The sequence below is a fragment of the Zootoca vivipara genome, chromosome 9 (assembly GCF_963506605.1).
Source record: "Zootoca vivipara chromosome 9, rZooViv1.1, whole genome shotgun sequence".
NCBI lineage: Eukaryota > Metazoa > Chordata > Lepidosauria > Squamata > Lacertidae > Zootoca > Zootoca vivipara.
In genome coordinates, this window is record NC_083284.1 from 10318885 (window position 1) to 10341515 (window position 22631).

General features: G+C 50.4%; 2 protein-coding genes across 6 annotated transcripts in view; one reads left to right on the forward strand and one right to left on the reverse strand.

Annotated features, from left to right (window-relative positions):
- The window catches only part of ST3GAL5 (ST3 beta-galactoside alpha-2,3-sialyltransferase 5), a 45054-nt gene that overhangs the window by 20754 nt on the left and 1669 nt on the right, over positions 1–22631 (reverse strand). The gene's annotated exons all lie outside the window — the stretch shown is intronic.
- Positions 16688–22631, forward strand: part of SHROOM3 (shroom family member 3) — a 232742-nt gene continuing 226798 nt past the window's right edge. For both annotated transcript variants that reach the window (XM_060278375.1, XM_060278376.1), the window contains exon 1: positions 16688–17242. The gene's annotated coding sequence lies outside the window, so the exon portion shown is untranslated. The remainder of the gene's footprint in view (positions 17243–22631) is intronic.

Below are 22631 nucleotides of genomic sequence, written 5' to 3' on the forward strand. Positions count from 1 at the left end.
ATCCTCATGGATCCTCATGATTTCTGCATTGGGCCACCGCGAACTCACTGTCAAATCACATATCATGCCCAGGGGCACAGCCTGCACCACAAAAATCAAGGATCCACAGCTTCCTGGCGACACCGTGGCCCAAAAACGTGGTTTTGAAGCACGGATCCTCACGAATCTTCACCTTTTTGCATGCCCCCCCCCAAATTCACCCTCAAATCACATATCATGACCAGGGGTACAGCCTGCACCACAAAAAATCAAGGTTCCACAGCTTCCTGGCGACACCGTGGCTCAAAAACGTGGTTTTGAAGCACGGATCCTCACGGATACTAACCTTTTTGCATGCCCCCCCAAATTCACCCTCAAATCACATATCATGGCCAGGGGTACAGCCTGCACCACAAAAATCAAGGATCCACAGCTTCCTGGCGACACCGTGGCCCAAAAACGTGGTTTTGAAGCACGGATCCTCACGAATCTTCACCTTTTTGCATGGGTCCCCCCCCAATTCACCCTCAAATCACATATCATGGCCAGGGGTACAGCCTGCACCACAAAAATCAAGGATCCACAGCTTCCTGGCGACACCGTGGCCCAAAAACGTGGTTTTGAAGCACGGATCCTCGCGAATCTTCACCAATTTGCATGGAGCCCCCCCAAATTCACCCTCAAATCACATATCATGGCCAGGGGTACAGCCTGCACCACAAAAATCAAGGATCCACAACTTCCCGGCGACACCGTGGCCCAAAAACGTGGCTTTGAAGCACGGATCCTCACGGATCCTCGCGAATCTTCACGTATTTGCATGGAGCCCCCCCAAATTCACCCTCAAATCACATATCATGCCCAGGGGTACAGCCTGCACCACAAAAATCAAGGATCCACAGCTTCCCGGCGACACCGTGGCCCAAAAACGTGGTTTGGAAGCACGGATCCTTGCGAATCTTCACCTATTTGCATGGGACCCGCCCAAATTCACCCTCAAATAACATATCATGGCCAGGGGTACAGCCTGCACCACAAAAATCAAGGATCCACAGCTTCCTGGCGACACCGTGGCCCAAAAACGTGGTTTTGAAGCACGGATCCTCGCGAATCTTCACCAATTTGCATGGAGCCCCCCCAAATTCACCCTCAAATCACATATCATGGCCAGGGGTACAGCCTGCACCACAAAAATCAAGGATCCACAACTTCCCGGCGACACCGTGGCCCAAAAACGTGGCTTTGAAGCACGGATCCTCACGGATCCTCGCGAATCTTCACGTATTTGCATGGAGCCCCCCCAAATTCACCCTCAAATCACATATCATGCCCAGGGGTACAGCCTGCACCACAAAAATCAAGGATCCACAGCTTCCTGGCGACACCGTGGCCCAAAAAAGGGGTTTTGAAGCACGGATCCTCACGAATCTTCACCTTTTTGCATGGGGCCCCCCCAAATTCACCCTCAAATCACATATCATGGCCAGGGGTACAGCCTGCACCACAAAAATCAAGGTTCCACAGCTTCCTGGCGACACCGTGGCTCAAAAACGTGGTTTGGAAGCACGGATCCTCACGGATACTAACCTTTTTGCATGCCCCCCCCCAAATTCACCCTCAAATCACATATCATGCCCAGGGGTACAGCCTGCACCACAAAAATCAAGGTTCCACAGCTTCCTGGTGACACCGTGGCCCAAAAACGTGGTTTGGAAGCACGGATCCTCGCGAATCTTCACCTATTTGCATGGAGCCCCCCCAAATTCACCCTCAAATCACATATCATGCCCAGGGGTACAGCCTGCACCACAAAAATCAAGGATCCACAGCTTCCCGGCGACACCGTGGCCCAAAAACGTGGTTTTAAAGCACGGATCCTTGCGAATCTTCACCTATTTGCATGGGACCCGCCCAAATTCACCCTCAAATCACATATCATGCCCAGGGGTACAGCCTGCACCACAAAAATCAAGGATCCACAGCTTCCTGGTGACACCGTGGCCCAAAAACGTGGTTTGGAAGCACGGATCCTCGCGAATCTTCACCTATTTGCATGGAGCCCCCCCAAATTCACCCTCAAATCACATATCATGCCCAGGGGTACAGCCTGCACCACAAAAATCAAGGATCCACAGCTTCCCGGCGACACCGTGGCCCAAAAACGTGGTTTTAAAGCACGGATCCTTGCAAATCTTCACCTATTTGCATGGGACCCGCCCAAATTCACCCTCAAATCACATATCATGCCCAGGGGTACAGCCTGCACCACAAAAATCAAGGATCCACAACTTCCCGGCGACACCGTGGCCCAAAAACTTGGTTTTGAAGCACGGATCCTCACGGATCCTCGCGAATCTTCACCTATTTGCATGGAGCCCCCCCAAATACATCCTCAAATCACATATCATGCCCAGGGGTACAGCCAGCACCACAAAAACCCAAGGATTCACAGCGTCCTGGCGACACCGTGGCCCAAAAACGTGGCTTTGAAGCACGGATCCTCAAGAATCTTCACCTTTTTGCATGGCCCCCACCCCAAATCTCCCTCAAATAACATATCATGCCCAGGGGTACAGCCTGCACCACAAAAATCAAGGATCCACAGCGTCCTGGTGACACTGTGGCCGAAAAACGTGGTTTTGAAGCACGGATCCTTGCGAATCTTCACCTATTTGCATGGGACCCGCCCAAATTCACCCTCAAATCACATATCATGCCCAGGGGTACAGCCTGCACCACAAAAATCAAGGATCCACAGCGTCCTGGCGACACCGTGGCCCAAAAACATGGTTTTGAAGCACGGATCCTTGCGAATCTTCACCTATTTGCATGGGACCCGCCCAAATTCACCCTCAAATCACATATCATGCCCAGGGGTACAGCCTACACCACAAAAATCAGGGATCCACAGCATCCTGGCGACACCGTGGCCCAAAAACGTGGGTGTGAAGCACGGATCCTCACGAATCTTAACCTATTTGCATGGGGGCCCCCCAAATTCAGCCTCAAATCTCATATCATGCCCAGGGCACAGCCTGCAACACAAAAATCAAGGATCCACAGCTTCCTGGCGACACTGTGGCCCAAAAACATGGTTTGGAAGCACGGATCCTCGCGAATCTTCACCTATTTGCATGGAGCCCCCCCAAATTCACCCTCAAATCACATATCATGGCCAGGGGTACAGCCTGCACCACAAAAATCAAGGATCCACAGCTTCCCGGCGACACCGTGGCCCAAAAACATGGTTTGGAAGCACGGATCCTTGCGAATCTTCACCTATTTGCATGGGACCCGCCCAAATTCACCCTCAAATCACATATCATGGCCAGGGGTACAGCCTGCACCACAAAAATCAAGAGTCCACAGCTTCCTGGCGACACCGTGGCCCAAAAACGTGGTTTGGAAGCACGGATCCTTGCGAATCTTCACCTATTTGCATGGAGCCCCCCCAAATCCACCCTCAAATCACATATCATGGCCAGGGGTACAACCTGCACCACAAAAATCAAGGATCCACAGCTTCCTGGCGACACCGTGGCCCAAAAACGTGGTTTGGAAGCACGGATCCTCGCGAATCTTCACCTATTTGCATGGAGCCCCCCCAAATTCACCCTCAAATCACATATCATGCCCAGGGGTACAGCCTGCACCACAAAAATCAAGGATCCACAGCTTCCCGGCGACACCGTGGCCCAAAAACGTGGTTTGGAAGCACGGATCCTTGCGAATCTTCACCTATTTGCATGGGACCCGCCCAAATTCACCCTCAAATAACATATCATGCCCAGGGGTACAGCCTGCACCACAGAAATCAAGGATTCACAGCGTCCTGGCGACACCGTGGCCCAAAAATGTGGCTTTGAAGCACGGATCCTCACGGATCCTCGCGAATCTTCACCTTTTTGCATGAGGCCCCCCCAAATTCACCCTCAAATCACATATCATGCCCAGGGGCACAGCCTGCACCACAAAAATCAAGGATCCACAGCTTTCTGGCGACACCAAGGTTAAAAAACGTGAACGGCAGAAGATGAAAATATTGACAGATTAAGTACCGTGTTTCTCACATTTTAAGACACTGCCTTAAATTTATTTTACTGAAGAAAATAAGCCTATGGCTTATTTTTGGGGTGTCTTATTTTAAAAAATTACCTCCTCTTCCTCCTGCGGCTTGGCGCCCGGAACTTGCTGCTGTTGCTGCTGCAGCTGCACTGCTGGGTGCTTTGTTGGCGCTTCAGCAGGGCACGCTGCTGGGTCCTGCTGGGTCGAGGCTCCAAGTGGTACACGCTGTGGCTTTTGCCAGGTCCCGCCCCCGGGGTCGGGGCGCGGCGCGTGCTGCAGCTCTTGCCACGTCCCGCCACCGGGTTGGAGCTCGGCAAAGCATGCACTGCTGCCTTTGCAGGCTCCCGCTCCGTCGGGGCTCGGCAAAGCGCTTGCTGCTGCCTTTGCTGGCTCTCGCTCCATCGGCTCCTGACCCAGCGGGACCTGGCAAGGGTAGCAGCGCGCGCAGCGCTGCGCCCCGACCCAGCAGGAGCCGGCAGAAACAGCAGCACGCGCTTTGCCGGCTCCCACTCAGTCGGGGCTCGGCAAAGCGCGTGCTGCTGCTCTTGCCGGGTCCCGCTGGGTCAGGATTTGGCGTGGGGCACGCTGCGGGTCACGCAGGGTCCTGCTGGGTCGGGGCTCAGCGCGGGGCGTGCTGCAGCTTCTGCCGGCTCCCGCTGCATCTGAGCACGCGGCGCACGTTGCACATCCGCTTCCGGCAAGGACTGGCAAGACTTTCTTCACCGCCTCTATTACACCTGCAGAAAACAGCAGCAGGAGACTTTTTCAGGTGGTTCGCAGTTTAGTGGAACCACCTGCTCCATCGGGGCCCAGTACGGGCCCCATGATCTCCTGCACTGGACTGTCTAGTCCAGTTGCGTGGGATCAATTCCATTCTGTTACCTCCGAGGATGTGGACAGGCTGCTTGGACGAGTGAAACCAACCACCTGTTTCCTTGATCCTTGCCCATCCTGGCTTATAAAAGCTAGCTGGGAAGGGCTGGGTGATGGGCTTTGCGGGTTGGTGAATGCTTTTCTCTGTGAGGCAGCCTTCCCAGACCCGCTGAAAGAGGCGGTTATTAAACCGCTTCTTTAAAAACCATCTTTAGATGCGGCCAATATGGCCAACTATCGCCCAGTCTCAAATCTTCCATTCTTGGGCAAGGTGATTGAGCGAGTGGTTGCTGAACAATTCCAGGCACACCTGGAAGAAGCGGACCATTTGGATCCCTTCCAGTCGGGATTCAGGCCTCATCATGGGACTGAAACTGCCTTGGTCGCACTGGTTGATGATCTCCAGCGGGCTGGGGACAAAGGTGAGAGCTGTTTCCTAGTTCTGCTGGATCTCTCAGTGGCTTTTGACACCATCAACCATAACATCCTTCTGGACTGTCTAGAGGGGTTGGGAGCTGGGGGCACTGTCATACAGTGGTTCCGCTCCTTCCTCCTGGGCCGTGTTCAGAGAGTGGTGGTGGGGGATGAGTGTTTGGACCCCTGGGCTCTCACTTGTGGGGTCCCTCAGGGCTCTGTCCTCTCCCCCATGCTTTTTAACATCTACATGCAGCCGCTGGGAGAGATCATCAGGGGGTTTGGGCTGGGTGTTCATCAGTATGCGAATGATACCCAGCTCTACCTCTCTTTCAAATCAGAACCAGTGAAGGCGGTGAAGGTCCTGTGTGAGTGCCTGGAGGCGGTTGGAGGATGGATGGCGGCTAACAGATTGAGGTTGAATCCTGACAACACAGAAGTACTGGTTGTGGGGGACAGGAGGCGGGCAGGTGTGGAGGACTCCCTGGTCCTGAATGGGGTAATCGTTCTGCCCGGACACTGAGGTCCAGTACCGAAGGCCTTCTGGCGGTTCCCTCGTTGCAAGAAGCCAAGTTGCAGGGAACCAGGCAGAGGGCCTTCTCGGTGGTGGCGCCCACCCTGTGGAACGCCCCCCCATCAGATGTCAAAGAGAAAAACAGCTACCAGAAGACATCTGAAGGAGGCCCTGTTTAGGGAGGCTTTTAATGTTTAATTGATTGTTTTATTTCATTTTTCTGTTGGAAGCCGCCTAGAGTGGCTGGGGAAACCCAGCCAGATAGGCGGGGTATAAATAATAAATTATTATTATTATTATTATTATTATTATTATTATTATTATTATTATTTTAAGTACAGTGGTACCTCGCAAGACAAATGCCTCGTGCAGCAAAAAACTCGCAAGACGAAATTTTTTTGCTTTGCACGAGGGACTCGCAAGACAACGAGGTTTTCTATGAACGCCGCTTCATCTTGCGAAGCGCAGCCATAGAAAGACAAAGCGGCGGCGAGTGGCAAAAAAAGGGGAACCAGCTGTAGCGCAGGAAGAAGGCAAAGGAAGATCAGCTGTCAGCGCGGGAAGCTGATCTTCCTTTGCCTTCTATCTGCGCTACAGCTGGTTCTCCTTTGTGTTCTGCTGGTCTCTGCCAGTTGCCACAAGCGGTGAGCAGCAACCGGCGGAGACCAGCGTAACGCAAAGGGGAACCAGCTGTAGCACGACAAAAAGGCTGACAGCTGATCTTCTTTGCCTTTTTTTTTTGCCGCGCTACAGCTGTCAAATCACTTATAATGCCCAGGGGCACAGCCAATGTAGGTCTTTCAAGACCGGTGGTCCATGGTCTCAATGGCCACTCCCAGTCACCAGTTTAGCCAGGGCTGTCTTAAGCATATCCAGCTCTGTAGTGCAAAGATCCCTCCAGCCCCCCACCCCCTCTGTTTCCCAGAGTTGTCGACCCAGCAAGGTCAGGTGGTACCCGGTGCGGATTTTTTTGGTCACACCCCCCATTGAAATTATTAAAATAAGGAAAAATAAGATACTTACAGTTGCAAGTGTTATTTTCTTTTTCTTTTTCTTTACATTGTGAGCCTGAGCACTTAAAACCCCCTTTTCCTAAAATCAAGATGCATATATTTTTAAGTTCTACTTATTATGAACATGTAAGAAATGGTGCTGAATTTCTAAAGCGACCTCTTTCGGTTTAAGCGCACCTATACATGCCTCTCCCAAAAGCCGTTCCCTTTCAGCTCAGATGTGCAGAGGCTGGTTGTAGCCGTGCAGCACTCTGTCCATGCACAAAGAAACTCTCATTCCTCATTCCTTCACATGTCCCAGGGTCAAACCCTGACACTGAAAAAAATGGTTCTGGCTGAGTTCTGAAGTCACATTAAATCCCAGTTCAAAGCCATGCCATTTGTCCATAGGCGAGCACGTCCGTTTTGCCTTCCTCTTGATTATCAGCCAATATTTAGTGTATGAATCGAGTTACCAAAGGACAAACCTGCATGTGGATTTTCAATGATTTGTCAGGAGTTGGTGTCAGTTGAAGGAAAGCTGGACAGAGATGGAGGGGTAGGTATAAATCCCATCCATAGGGCCAGAACTTGAGAAAGAGCTGCTGTCCCTTGACGATGGACATGGAAGAAGCCAGGCCATTAGGTGTACAGTGGAACCTCGGTTTACGAATTTTCAGTTTACGAATGCCGCAGACCCATCTGGAACCGATTGATTCACTTTCCATTACTTTCGATGGGAAAGTTTGCTTCAGTTTATGAACAGACTTCCGGAACCAATTGTGTTCATAAACCGAGGTACCACTGTAACTTCTTCCATGAGTATAGCACTCTTCTGGGAAAAGTCTCACGTATCCCAGAAAAAGAAAACTTCCTTCCATAGAACTCTTAAAAGGGCAAGAACACTCTCAAGGACTGACAAGGTAGTCAAGGGATCAAAGAACAGCAAGCAAGAGAAAACCCCACAAGGACACCCCTTAATAAAATGATGAAATCCATCAAGAACATCCCTGAACTCAGGTATGGGGAACTTCCTCATGTTACTGCACTACAACTCCCATCATCCCGTCATCCCTGGTCGCTGGCTCTGCTTGCTGGGGCTGATGGTAGTTGTGGTTCATCAATGTCTGGCGGGCTAAAGGTTCACCACATTGGTGCTAACAAAATGGTTCCTTGACAGCCGAGCGCCAATGTCACAATAAATAAATGTTGTTATTTTGGTTTGGTGGGTGCCTTGCTGCTGAGGGCATTGTCTTCATTATAATGACCAGATTCACACAAACAGTGCTGGCCTCCCTTCAAGTACAGCTTTCCTCAACCTCGTTGCCTTCCAGATGTTTGGGATTGCAACTCCCACCATCCCTGAACTTTGGGAAGAAGATGGGAGCTGGAGTCTGGAGGGCACCAAGTTGGGGGAAACTGACATAGGTAATCAAGACTGATGGACTGCCAGCTCCAAAATTACAGCCTCTGTTGCTGGATAGCTCAGTTGGTAGAGCATGAGACCCTTAATCTCAGGGTCATGGGTTCGAGCCTCATGTTGGGCAAGATTCCGGGTTGGATTAGATGACTCTAATAGTCCCCTCCAATTCTATGTTTCGAAACAGAGACCACCGTGCCTTCCGACTCATCTCTGCTCAATGGCCCAGTTGGGCAACCCTTGAAAATGGCGGCCCCCATAGGCAAAGTTAGGGAAGTGAAGGATGCGGGCAGGTTGTGCTTTGCACAGTGGATATTTCTCCCCCATATTTTTCTATATCACATGATTCATTTTCTTGCATACAAGGGCTGCGGGTGGATGGGTATGTCCTCGACACCCAGGCAAACCAATGGCATATGACACTGGCTCTGACAGGCGGGCCCTGACCAGAACATGCTGTGGTCCATAGTCTTGGTTTTCCCAGGCTGGTGGGTGGGTGGGTGGGTGGTTGTCCCTGCCTCGCAGGGGCATTTGGAAAAGTGGAGCCTCACTTTGAGAGAACGGTTTAAAATGAAAATGCTGCAATTGACGTGTCCTTGCGAATCAAGTGGCATTCCGACAGAGCGTTACCAAATAAACCTTTTGCCATTTCACCTTCCAAAGCCTGCCTCGTGTGGAGTTGCTTCTCTGTTTATGGTACTTTCTTTTTAAACAACAGCCTTACTGCGTCTGCCAAAGTTGATCGATCAGGCCTGAGACACGCAGTGCAGGATCTTTTCTTTGCATGAGCGATGTACCAGAATTTTAAAAAAACAGACCAAAAACTATGGTTCCAGGTGCCCCTCCCCGCCTTCGAGGTGGCTTTGTCGGAGGCACGGAAATCTGCACCCCAAGGAGCACGCAGAGTCGGGCAGCTGGGCTGGGCTGAGCAGGTGGGGGCACAGCCCCTTGACGGAGGCAGCTCCACCACCGCCACCGGGAAAGGAGCGAAGTGGGGGAAGCGGACAAACGGGGGGTTCCGTGTGCCTCCTAAATGCGCCCCTGCTGGGCAGGCAACATGGCCCAGGGTGCCACTCAGCCCAAGGGGAAAGACGCCCCTGAGTCTAGCTGCCACATTCTGGATTAGTTGTAGTTTCCGGGTCACCTTCAAAGGTAGCCCCACATAGAGTGCATTGCAGTATTCCAAGCGAGAGATAACTAGAGCATGCACCACTCTGGTGAGGCAGTCTGCAGGCAGGTAGGGTCTCAGCCTGCGTACCAGATGGAGCTGGTAGACAGCTGCCCTGGACACAGAATTAACCTGAGCCTCCATGGACAGCTGTGGGTCCAAAATGATTCCCAGACTGCGCCCCTGGTCCTTCAGGGGCACAGTTGCCCCATTCAGGACCAGGGAGTCCTCCACACCTGCCCGCCTCCTGTCCCCCCAACACAGTACTTCTGTCTTGTCAGGATTCAACCTCAATCTGTTAGCCACCATCCATCCTCCAACTGCCTCCAAGCACTCACACAGGACCTTCACCGCCTTCACTGGTTCTGATTTGAAAGAAAGGTAGAGCTGGGTATCATCTGCATACTCATGCTCTGGTCAGACCTCACCTGGAGAACTGTGTCCAGTTCTGGGCACCACAGTTCAAGAAGGATACTGACAAGCTGGAACATGTCCAGAGGAGGGCAACCAAAAATGGTCAAAGGCCTGGAAACGATGCCTTATGAGGAACGGCTTAGGGAGCTGGGTATGTTTAGCCTGGAGAAGAGAAGGTTAAGGGGTGATTTGATAGCCATGTCCAAATAAATAAAAGGATGTCATATAGAGGAGGGAGAAAGGTTGTTTTCTGCTGCTCTAGAGAAGCGGACATGGAGCAATGGATTCAAACTACAAGAAAGAAGATTCCACCTAAACATTAGGAAGAACTTCCTGACAGTAAGAGCTGTTCGGCAGTGGAATTTGCTGCCAAGGAGTGTGGTGGAGTCTCCTTCTTTGGAGGTCTTTAAGCAGAGGCTTGACAGCCATCTGTCAGGAATGCTTTGATGGTGTTTCCTGCTTGGCAGGAGGTTGGACTGGATGGCCCTTGTGGTCTCTTCCAACTCTATGATTCTATGATGAACACCCAGCCCAAACCCCCTGATGATCTCTCCCAGCAGCTTCATGTAGATGTTGAAAAGCATGGGGGAGAGGCTTTTCGCTGAATCACCACTGATTCCTGTAATGTTCATGATACATGACAGCAGGCGAGAGGACAATCACAGGAGATTTTTTGAAACCTTTCAAAACAGTGTCCATTGCTCAATTCAGATAAAGTTGTCATAGTGTCTGACAGAGAAAAAGGAATTTAAAATGCTTTGGAGCATCTTTCGCTCAAGAGCCACAGAGCGGTATGCTGGAATGACATCCGCAGAGACATCATGTTTTGGTTGAAAAAAACATGGGGCCAGTTCAGAAGATACCAAGCTATACCTTGCTGACTTTTTTGATCTTCTCAGGTCAAATTCTGAGCAAGACTACAGATTCAAATTTGATAAACTCAGTACAAATTGGAGCAAAGCGTGCTGGGGCCTGGATTCTAAAGAGACTGGACATATATAATGAAAAAAGTGGAATTACCACAAATGTCTCTGAGAGTTTTCATGCAGTTCTAAAAAGACTTTGACAATGGAAAGAATTGACGGTGGAAGCAATGGTGTTATCCTTACATGCAATGCAAAAATTTTACTGGAGAGAAACTTTGCGTGGACTGTGTAACACTGGAAACTTTCATTTGCGGTCTCAGTTTTTCAGACACTCAAGATCACCCAGGGCAGTCTCGAGCAGGTCAGGTGCCCTGGCACTGAGTAGCGGAGATCGCTCCAGCGCTCCCGCCCTCGCAGGGCGCAGCATGGTTTCCGCGCAGCTTCGTCGCGCACAGCCCCACCTACCAGCCCGGCACCCTGGCACACCGCACCACCGGGAGTCTACCTAGAGCCGGCCCTGAAATAACCAGAAGATACAGTCTTTCCTCATATAGCTTGTGATCCATCACAAATCATGGATAACTTCTGTGGCCTCAGAAAGATGAAAGCTATGAGAAGGCACCATCAGTTTGTCAAATGGTACCATGATCCTTCATGGTAATGAACAATTTAATAGGTGTTTGTCCACAGCTTGGTGTATTTGTGGTAAGGGTTAGTAAAGAAAAGCATTATGTTGTCTGCCTTTTCCCCAAAGAGAACTGCTCTTGCCCATCATCCAGGACTTGCTACCATATTATAGCTGCCAAAAAAATCTATTGGCATGCCACCAGAACCAGGGAAGCCTCACCGGTTGCAGCTCACACAGTTGAAGCGAAATAAAAGGCAGAAGAGTAGATCGGGAAGAAAGTTCCTCAGACTGAAGGAAAATATAACAGTAGCTCCAGCATCTGATTCAGTGCAGGCTGCTGAGAAGTTGGACTCCTAAAAAACAGATCACCAACGGACTATGAGACAGGGAAGGTAAATGGTGTTTCCATGTGCTGCTCTGGTTTGCCAGAAGCGGCTTAGTCATCAGGGGCGTAGCCAGGATGAAAATTAGGGGGGCAAGGGGCGGTGCCAAGGGGCAGGGCCAAGGGGAGGGGGAGGGGCCACAGTGGGGCAAGGAAAGCTCCCTTCTCCCTTGCTGGCTGTGGTGCGGGCGGAGGGAAAGCCAGGCAACCGCTTTGCGCGGCTCTGGGGCTGTCCCTCCACCCGCCCTACAGCCAGACAGGGAGAAGGGATGTCTCCCTTCTCCCTTGCTGGCTGTGGGGCGGGTGGAGGGAAAGCCAGGTTTCCCTCCACCCGCCCCGGCGATCGCGGAGGGGGAGGAGGGGATCAGAGCAGCCCGATTTCGGGTTGCTCCGACCCCCTCCTCCCCCTCCTCGACCAGCAAGGGCGAGGGGGCGCCAGGATCAGCCCGAAATCGGGCTGCTCCGACTCCCTCCTCCCCCTCCGTGATCGGCAGGGGTGAGGGGGCACCGGGGCGGGTGGAGGGGAAGCCCCAGAACCGCGCAAAGCGGTTGCCTGGCTTTCCCTCCGCCCGCCCCACAGCCAGCCGGCTAGAAGGGACGTCTCCCTTCTCCCTGGCTGGCTGTGGGGCGGGCGGAGGGAAAGCCAGGCAACCGCTTTGTGCGGTTTGCTAGAAGGGACGTCTCCCTTCTCCCTGGCTGGCTGTGGGGCGGGCAGAGGGAAAGCCAGGCAACCGCTTTGCGCGGCTGTGGGGCTTTTCCTCCACCCGCCCCACAGCCAGCCAGGGAGAAGGGAGATGGCACTGGGCGGGCAGCGGGGCAGGCTGGCCAGCGGCCCTGCTTCTAGGGGGGGCAACTGCCCCCTCCTGCCCCCTGCCTACGCCCATGTTAGTCATGCTGGCCACATGACCAGGAAGCTGTCCAGACAAACGCAGGCTCTCTCAGCCTATAGAGCGAGATGAGAGTGCAACCCCAGAGTTGTCCACGACTGGACCTAACTGTCAGGGGTACCTTTGTTGTTGTTTAGTCGTTTAGTCGTGTCCGACTCTTCGTGACCCCATGGACCAGAGCACGCCAGGCACTCCTGTCTTGCACTGCCTCCCGCAGTTTGGTCAAACTCATGTTCGTAGCTTCGAGAACACTGTCCAACCATCTCGTCCTCTGTCGTCCCCTTCTCCTAGTGCCCTCAGTCTTTCCCAACATCAGGGTCTTTTCCAAGGATTATTCTCTTCTCATGAGGTGGCCAAAGTATTGGAGCCTCAGCTTCACAATCTGTCCTTCCAGTGAGCACTGACGGCTGACTTCCTTCAGAATGGATAGGTTTGATCTTCTTGCAGCCCATGGGACTCTCAAGAGTCTCCTCCAGCACCATAATTCAAAAGCATCAATTCTTTGGCGATCAGCCTTCTTTATGGTTCAGCTCTCACTTCCATACATCACTACTGGGAAAACCATAGCTTTAACTATACGGACCTGTCACAGGCAATGGGTTGCGACTACTCTAGAGTACTGACTCTCCAGTCCTTTGCCTTTTCATGCTTTTATTAATTGCAGGCTATTTACAGTGCTAGAGCTATACAGGATACATCCACTCAGTCTGACCCAGAACCCTGGAATGGCGCACTCCGCGTCCTCTTCCAACATAAGAGTCGGGGCACCCCATATCTCCTCCCACGTTTCCTTCTGCGTAAGTCCGTAACCGGAGGGGAAAAGGGTCTATTTTCCATGTTTTCCTTCTCCCCCTCTTCCCCCTCTCTCTCTTCCTGTCCCATGTGCAGCAGGGGCTCTCCTATGCTGCTAGAGCCCCGTCTCCTCCTTCCTCCTTCCTCACTGGACTCTTCCCCCTCCCCGCTGACGCTACTGCTGGTGGAAGAGCTACTCCTCAGGATGGGGGGGGGGGACCTCTGTACCCTTTCCCCCTCACAGGACCTTTGTAGGCAAGGTGATGTCTCTGCTTTATAAGATGCTGTCTAGGTTTGTCATTGCTTTTCTCCCAAGAAGCAGACGTCTTTTAATATCGTGAGTGCTGTCACCATCTGCAGTGATTAAGGAGCCCAAGAAAGTAAAATCTCTCACTGCCTCCATTTCTTCCCCTTTTATTTGCCAGGAGGTGATGGGACCAGTGGCCATGATCTTGGTTTTTTTGATGTTGAGCTTCAGACCATATTTTGCGATCTCCTCTTTCACCCTCATTAAAAGGTTCTTTAATTCTTCCTCACTTTCTGCCATCAAGGTTGTGTCATCTGCATATCTAAGGTTGTTGATATTTCTTCTGGCAATCTTAATTCCGGCTTGGGATTCATCTAGTCCAGCCTTTCGCATGATGAATTCTGCATATAAGTTAAATAAGCAGGGAGACAATATACAACCTTGTCGTACTCCTTTCCCAATTTTGAACCAATCAGTTGTTCCATATCCAGTTCTAACTGTAGCTTCTTGTCCCACATAGAGATTTCTCAGGAGACAGATGAGGTGATCAGGCACTCCCATTTCTTTAAGAACTTGCCATAGTTTGCTGTGGTCGACACAGTCAAAGGCTTTTGCATAGTCAATGAAGCAGAAGTAGACGTTTTTCTGGAACTCTCTAGCTTTCTCCATAATCCAGTGCATGTTTGCTATTTGGTCTCTGGTTCCTCTGCCCTTTCGAAATCCAGCTTGCACTTCTGGGAGTTCTCAGTCCACATACTGCTTAAGCCTGCCTTGTAGAATTTTAAGCATAACCTTGCTAGCGTGTGAAATGAGCGCAATTGTGCGGTAGTTGGAGCATTCTTTGGCACTGCCCTTCTTTGGAATTGGGGTGTAGACTGATCTTCTCCAATCCTCTGGCCATTGCTGAGTTTTCCAAACTTGCTGGCATATTGGGTGTAGCACCTTAACAGCATCATCTTTTAAAATTTTAAATAGTTCAGCTGGAATATCATCACTTCCACTGGCCTTGTTATTAGCAGTGCTTTCTAAGGCCCATTTGACTTCACTCTCCAAGATGTCTGGCTCAAGATCAGCAACCACACTACCTGGGGTGTACGAGATCTCCATATCTTTCTGGTATAATTCCTCTGTGTATTCTTGCCACCTCTTCTTGTTGTCTTCTGCTTCTGTTAGGTCCTTACCACTTTTGTCCTTTATTATGGTAATCTTTGTACGAAATGTTCCTTTCATATCTCCAAATTTCTTGAACAGATCTCTGGTTTTCCCCATTCTATTGTTTTCCTCTATTTCTTTGCATTGCTCGTTTAAGAAGACCCTCTTGTCTCTCCTTGCTATTTTTTTGGAAATCTGCATTCAGTTTCCCGTATCTTTCCCTATCTCCCTTGCATTTTGCTTGCCTCCTCTCCTCCACTATTTGTAAGGCCTCGTTGGACAGCCATTTTGCTTTCTTGCATTTCCTTTTCCTTGGGATGGTTTTCGTTGCTGCCTCCTGTATAATGTTATGAGCCTCCATCCATAGTTCTTCAGGCACTCTGTCCACCAAATCTACATCCTTAAACCTGTTCCTCACTTCCACTGTGTATTCATAAGGGATTTGATTCAGATTGTATCTTACTGACCCAGTGGTTTTTCCTACTTTCTTCAGTTTAAGCTGGAATTTTGCTATAAGAAGCTGATGATCTGAGTTACAGTCAGCTCCAGGTCTTGTTTTCGCTGACTGTATAGAGCTTCTCCATCTTTGGCTGCAGAGAATATAATCAATCTGATTTTGATGCTGCCCATTTGGTGATATCCATGTGTAGAGTCGTCCCTTCATGGATCAATGCCTTGTTGTGACGAAGGGGCTTGAATAACTCAGAGAAGCTATGAGCTATGCCATGCAGGGCCACCCAAGATGGCCAGGTCATAGTGGATAGTTTTGACTAAACGTGATCCACCTGGAGAAGGAACTGGCAAGCCACTCCAGTATCCCTGCCAAGAAAACTCCATGGACAAAGACAACAGGCATATTAAAGTTATGACGCTGGAAGTTGAGCCCCTCAGGTCGGAAGGCGTCCAACATGCTACTGAGGAAGAGCGGAGGACAAGTACAAGTAGATTCAGAGCTGATGAAGCGGCTGGGCCAAAGCCGAAAGGTCGCTCAGTTGCGGATATGCCTGGAAGCGAAAGGAAAGTCTGATGCTGTAAAGAAAAATATTGCATAGGAACCTGGAATGTAAGAACCATGGATAATGGTAAGCTGGATGTGGTCAAAAATGAGATGGCAAGAATAAATATCGACATCCTGGGCATCAGTGAACTAAAATGGAAGGGAATGGGCGAATTCAGTTCGGATGACTATCATATCTACTACTGTGGGCAAGAATCCCGTAGAAGAAATGGAGTGGCCCTCATAGTCAACAAAAGAGTGGCAAAAGCTGTAATGGGATGCAATCTCAAAAATGACAGAATGATCTCGATACGAATCCAAGGCAGACCTTTTAATATCACAGTAATCCATGTTTATGCACCAACTACTGGTGCTGAAGAAAGTGAAATTGACCAATTCTATGAAGACTTACAACACCTTCTAGAAATGACACCAAAGAAGGATGTTCTTCTCATTACAGAAGATTGGAATGCTAAAGTAGGGAATCAAGAGATAAAAGGAACAACTGGCAAGTTTGGCCTTGGAGTTCAAAATGAAGCAGGGCAAAGGCTAATAGAGTTCTGTCAAGAGAACAGGCTGGTCATCACAAACACTCTTTTCCAACAACACAAGAGATGACTCTACACATGGATATCACCAAATGGGCATTCATACACTAGTTATTCATACACTAAATATTGGCTGATAATCAAGAGGAAGGCAAAACGGACTTGCTCGCCTCTTGACTGTTAGGACTTTAAACCTAAGACGCTGGCAAATTAGCAAGGTCATGTGATTTAAGTTGTTAAGTCGTTAAGTTGTTAAGATGCTCAGTATATATAGAGTGTTTGTTTTGTTTGCTTGTGGGGTGTGGAGCAGTCATGTCTGAAAGCTCTGGAGATGTTTCTGTTATCTGTCTGCAATAAAACTGTCTTTGAAAGTTGGGCTTCCGTGGGTCGTTTCTGCTGCAAAGCTGCAAGGATTTTACAGCAACAAGAATCCAGCCGCTGTGCTTAATGCTCTGCAAAGAGAACTGTTTCTGGTCTGTGCAGCGCAGCAGAAGCGTATTACTGGACCAGTACGGGAAAACCTCTTATGGACAAATGACATTGCTTTGAACTGGGATTTAATGTGACTTCAGGACTCAGCCAGAACCATTTTTTTCAGTGTCAGGGTTTGACCCTGGGACATGTGAAGGAATGAGGAATGAGAGTTTCTTTGTGCATGGACAGAGTGCTGCACGGCTACAACCAGCCTCTGCACATCTGAGCTGAAAGGGAACGGCTTTTGGGAGAGGCATGTATAGGTGCGCTTAAACCGAAAGAGGTCGCTTTAGAAATTCAGCACCATTTCTTACATGTTCATAATAAGTAGAACTTAAAAATATATGCATCTTGATTTTAGGAAAAGGGGGTTTTAAGTGCTCAGGCTCACAATGTAAAGAAAAAGAAAAAGAAAATAACACTTGCAACTGTAAGTATCTTATTTTTCCTTATTTTAATAATTTCAATGGGGGGTGTGACCAAAAAAATCCGCACCGGGTACCACCTGACCTTGCTGGGTCGACAACTCTGGGAAACAGAGGGGGTGGGGGGCTGGAGGGATCTTTGCACTACAGAGCTGGATATGCTTAAGACAGCCCTGGCTAAACTGGTGACTGGGAGTGGCCATTGAGACCATGGACCACCGGTCTTGAAAGACCTACATTGGCTGTGCCCCTGGGCATTATAAGTGATTTGACAGCTGTAGCGCGGCAAAAAAAAAAGGCAAAGAAGATCAGCTGTCAGCCTTTTTGTCGTGCTACAGCTGGTTCCCCTTTGCGTTACGCTGGTCTCCGCCGGTTGCTGCTCACCGCTTGTGGCAACTGGCAGAGACCAGCAGAACACAAAGGAGAACCAGCTGTAGCGCAGATAGAAGGCAAAGGAAGATCAGCTTCCCGCGCTGACAGCTGATCTTCCTTTGCCTTCTTCCTGCGCTACAGCTGGTTCCCCTTTTTTTGCCACTCGCCGCCGCTTTGTCTTTCTATGGCTGCGCTTCGCAAGATGAAGCGGCGGTCATAGAAAACCTCGTTGTCTTGCGAGTCCCTCGTGCAAAGACACTTTCGTCTTGCGGGTTTTTTGTTGCGCGAGGCATTCGTCTTGTGAGGTACCACTGTAAATATTAATAATAATAATAATAATAATAATAATATTATAATAATAATTTATTATTTATTATTTATACCCCGCCCATCTGGCTGGGTTTCCCCAGCCACTCTGGGCGGCTTCCAACAGAAAAATGAAATAAAACAATCAATTAAACATTAAAAGCCTCCCTAAACAGGGCTGCCTTCAGATGTCTTCTGGTAGCTGTTTTTCTCTTTGACATCTGATGGGAGGGCGTTCCACAGGGTGGGCGCCACCACCGAGAAGGCCCTCTGCCTGGTTCCCTGCACCTTGGCTTCTTGCAACGAGGGAACTGCCAGAAGGCCCTCGGTACTGGACCTCAAAGTCTGGGCAGAACCATGGGGGTGGAGACACTCCTTCAGGTATACTGGACCGAGGCAATTTAGGGCTTAAAAAGTCAGCACCAACACTTTGAATTGTGCTCGGGAATGTACTGGGAGCCAATGTAGATCTATCAAGACCAGTGTTATGTGGTCTCAGCGGCCGCTCCCAGTCACCAGTCTAGCTGCCGCATTCTGGATTAGTTGTAGTTTCTGGGTCACCTTCATAGGTAGCCCCACGTAGAGCGCATTGCAGTAGTCCAAGCGGGAGATAACTAGAGCATGTACCACTCTGGCGAGACAGTCTGCAGGCAGGTAGGGTTTCAGCCTGCGTACCAGATGGAGCTGATAGACAGCTGCCCTGGACACAGAATTGACCTGTGCCTCCATGGACAGCTGTGAGTCCAAAATGACTCCCAGGCTGCGCACCTGGTCCTTCAGGGGCACAGTTACCCCATTCAGGACCAGGGAGTCCTCCACACCTGCCCACCTCCTGTCCCCCACAAACAGTACTTCTGTCTTGTCAGGATTCAACCTCAATCTGTTAGCCACCATCCATCCTCCAACCGCCTCCAGGCACTCACACAGGACCTTCACCGCCTTCACTGGTTCTGATTTGAAAGAGAGGTAGAGCTGGGTATCATCCGCATACTGATGAACACCCAGCCCAAACCCCCTGATGATCTCTCCCAGCGCCTGCATGTAGATGCTAAAAAGCATGGGGGAGAGGACAGAGCCCTGAGGCACCCCTCAAGTGAGAGCCCAGGGGTCCAAACACTCATTCCCCACCCCCACTCTCTGAACACGGCCCAGGAGGAAGGAGCGGAACCACTGTATGACAGTGCCCCCAGCTCCCAACCCCTCTAGACGGTCCAGAAGTATGTTATGGTCGATGCTGTCAAAAGCCACTGAGAGATCCAGCAGAAATAGGAAACAGCTCTCACCTTTGTCCCTAGCCCGCTGGAGATCATCAACCAGTGCAACCAAGGCAGTTTCAGTCCCATGATGAGGCCTGAATCCCGACCGGAAGGGAACCAAATGGTCCGCTTCTTCCAGGTGTGCCTGGAATTGTTCAGCAACCACTCGCTCAATCGCCTTGCCCAAGAATGGAAGATTTGAGACTGGGCGATAGTTGGCCATATTGGCCGCATCTAAAGATGGTTTTTTAAGAAGCGGTTTAATAACCGCCTCTTTCAGCGGGTCTCGGAAGGCTGCCTCACAGAGAGAAGCATTCACCAACCCACAAAGCTTTTATAAGCCAGGATGGGCAAGGATCAAGGAGACAGGTGGCTGGTTTCACTCGTCCAAGCAGCCTGTCCACATCCTTGGAGGTAAGAGATTGGAATTGATCCCACGCAACTGGACTAGACAGACCTCCAGCGCTCCCCCGCCCCGGTCCTGCTCCCACAGTGGAGTTTACCTCTTCCTGAATCTGAGCGACTTTATCTGCAAAAAAACTTTGCAAAATCATTGCAGGAGATCATGGGGCCCGTACTGGGCCCCGATGGAGCAGGTGGTTTCACTAAACTGCGAACCACCTGAAAAAGTCTCCTGCTGCTGTTTTCCGCAGATGCAATAGAGGCGGTGAAGAAAGTCTTCTTCGCGGTCGCTACCGCCACTTGGTAGGCTTGACATTGAGCTCTAACCCATGTCTGGTCAGCTTCAGAATGAGTTATCCGCCACCGGCGCTCTAGCCATCTCAACGATTGTTTCATTGCCCTCAGATCCATGGAGAACCACGGGGCTGTCCAGGCTCCATGCAATTGTAGAGGGCGCTTCGGAGCCAAACAGTCAACAGCCCTGGTCAACTCGACATTCCAGCGGGCCACCAGGGAATCGGCTGTTGAGATTAATAGCCCGTAATTGGCTAATTATCGATAACACAGCTTTGTGAGAAAGAAAGATAGCAGAGAAATCTATCTGCCTACGAACAAATTCTTAGCTGCGTTGCAGACGTACAAAAAATACTTGCCCAGTATGCTCCGTCAAAAATGCCCAGCCTCTGTTTCTAAAAACCGCAGAAACATAACCCCCAAGTCCGAATTGGTCCCACCTCCCTGGAGAGGGGAAGAGTCGTGGAGAAGTCAAGTTGCACCAGGTAGTGATCTGACCATGGCACATCTTTCGGTTCGCTTTTACTTAGTGTCAGATCACCAACATCCATACTTGATCTGTCAATATTTTCATCTTCTGCCGTTCATGTTTTTGCGCCCTGGTATCACCAGGAAGCTGTGGATCCTTGATTTTTGTGTTGCAGGCTGTGCCCTGGGCATGATATGAGATTTGAGGCTGAATTTGGGGGGCCCCCATGCAAATAGGTTAAGATTCGTGAGGATCCGTGCTTCACACCCACGTTTTTGGGCCACGGTGTCGCCAGGATGCTGTGGATCCCTGATTTTTGTGGTGTAGGCTGTACCCCTGGGCATGATATGTGATTTGAGGGTGAATTTGGGCGGGTCCCATGCAAATAGGTGAAGATTCGCAAGGATCCGTGCTTCAAAACCATGTTTTTGGGCCACGGTGTCGCCAGGACGCTGTGGATCCTTGATTTTTGTGGTGCAGGCTGTACCCCTGGGCATGATATGTGATTTGAGGGTGAATTTGGGCGGGTCCCATGCAAATAGGTGAAGATTCGCAAGGATCCGTGCTTCAAAACCACGTTTTTCGGCCACAGTGTCACCAGGACGCTGTGGATCCTTGATTTTTGTGGTGCAGGCTGTACCCCTGGGCATGATATGTTATTTGAGGGAGATTTGGGGTGGGGGCCATGCAAAAAGGTGAAGATTCTTGAGGATCCGTGCTTCAAAGCCACGTTTTTGGGCCACGGTGTCGCCAGGACGCTGTGAATCCTTGGGTTTTTGTGGTGCTGGCTGTACCCCTGGGCATGATATGTGATTTGAGGATGTATTTGGGGGGGCTCCATGCAAATAGGTGAAGATTCGCGAGGATCCGTGAGGATCCGTGCTTCAAAACCAAGTTTTTGGGCCACGGTGTCGCCGGGAAGTTGTGGATCCTTGATTTTTGTGGTGCAGGCTGTACCCCTGGGCATGATATGTGATTTGAGGGTGAATTTGGGCGGGTCCCATGCAAATAGGTGAAGATTCGCAAGGATCCGTGCTTCAAAACCACGTTTTTCGGCCACAGTGTTGCCAGGACGCTGTGGATCCTTGATTTTTGAGTTGCAGGCTGTACCCCTGGGCATGATATGTTATTTGAGGGAGATTTGGGGGTGGGGGCCATGCAAATAGGTGAAGATTCGCGAGGATCCGTGAGGATCCGTGCTTCAAAACCACGTTTTTGGGCCACGGTGTCGCCAGGACGCTGTGAATCCTTGGTTTTTTTGTGTGGTGCAGGCTGTACCCCTGGGCATGATATGTGATTTGAGGGTGAATTTGGGGGGGCTCCATGCAAATAGGTGAAGATTCGCGAGGATCTGTGAGGATCCGTGCTTCAAAGCCACGTTTTTGGGCCACGGTGTCGCCGGGAAGTTGTGGATCCTTGATTTTTGTGGTGCAGGCTGTACCCCTGGGCATGATATGTGATTTGAGGGTGAATTTGGGCGGGTCCCATGCAAATAGGTGAAGATTCGCAAGGATCCGTGCTTCAAAACCACGTTTTTCGGCCACAGTGTCGCCAGGACGCTGTGGATCCTTGATTTTTGTGTTGCAGGCTGTACCCCTGGGCATGATATGTTATTTGAGGGAGATTTGGGGGGGGCATGCAAAAAGGTGAAGATTCTTGAGGATCCGTGCTTCAAAGCCACGTTTTTGGGCCACAGTGTCGCCAGGACGCTGTGAATCCTTGGTTTTTTGTGGTGCTGGCTGTACCCCTGGGCATGATATGTGATTTGAGGGTGTATTTGGGGGGGCTCCATGCAAATAGGTGAAGATTCGCGAGGATCCGTGAGGATCCGTGCTTCAAAACCAGGTTTTTGGGCCACGGTGTCGCCGGGAAGTTGTGGATCCTTGATTTTTGTGGTGCAGGCTGTACCCCTGGGCATGATATGTGATTTGAGGGTGAATTTGGGCGGGTCCCATGCAAATAGGTGAAGATTCTTGAGGATCCGTGCTTCAAAACCACGTTTTTCGGCCACAGTGTCGCCAGGACGCTGTGGATCCTTGATTTTTGTGTTGCTGGCTGTACCCCTGGGCATGATATGTTATTTGATGGAGATTTGGGGGGGGGCATGCAAAAAGGTGAAGATTCTTGAGGATCCGTGCTTCAAAACCACGTTTTTGGGCCACGGTGTCGCCAGGACGCTGTGAATCCTTGTTTTCTGTGGTGCAGGCTGTATCCCTGGGCATGATATGTGATTTGAGGGTGAAATTGGGGGGGCTCCATGCAAATAGGTGAAGATTCGCGAGGATCCGTGAGGAT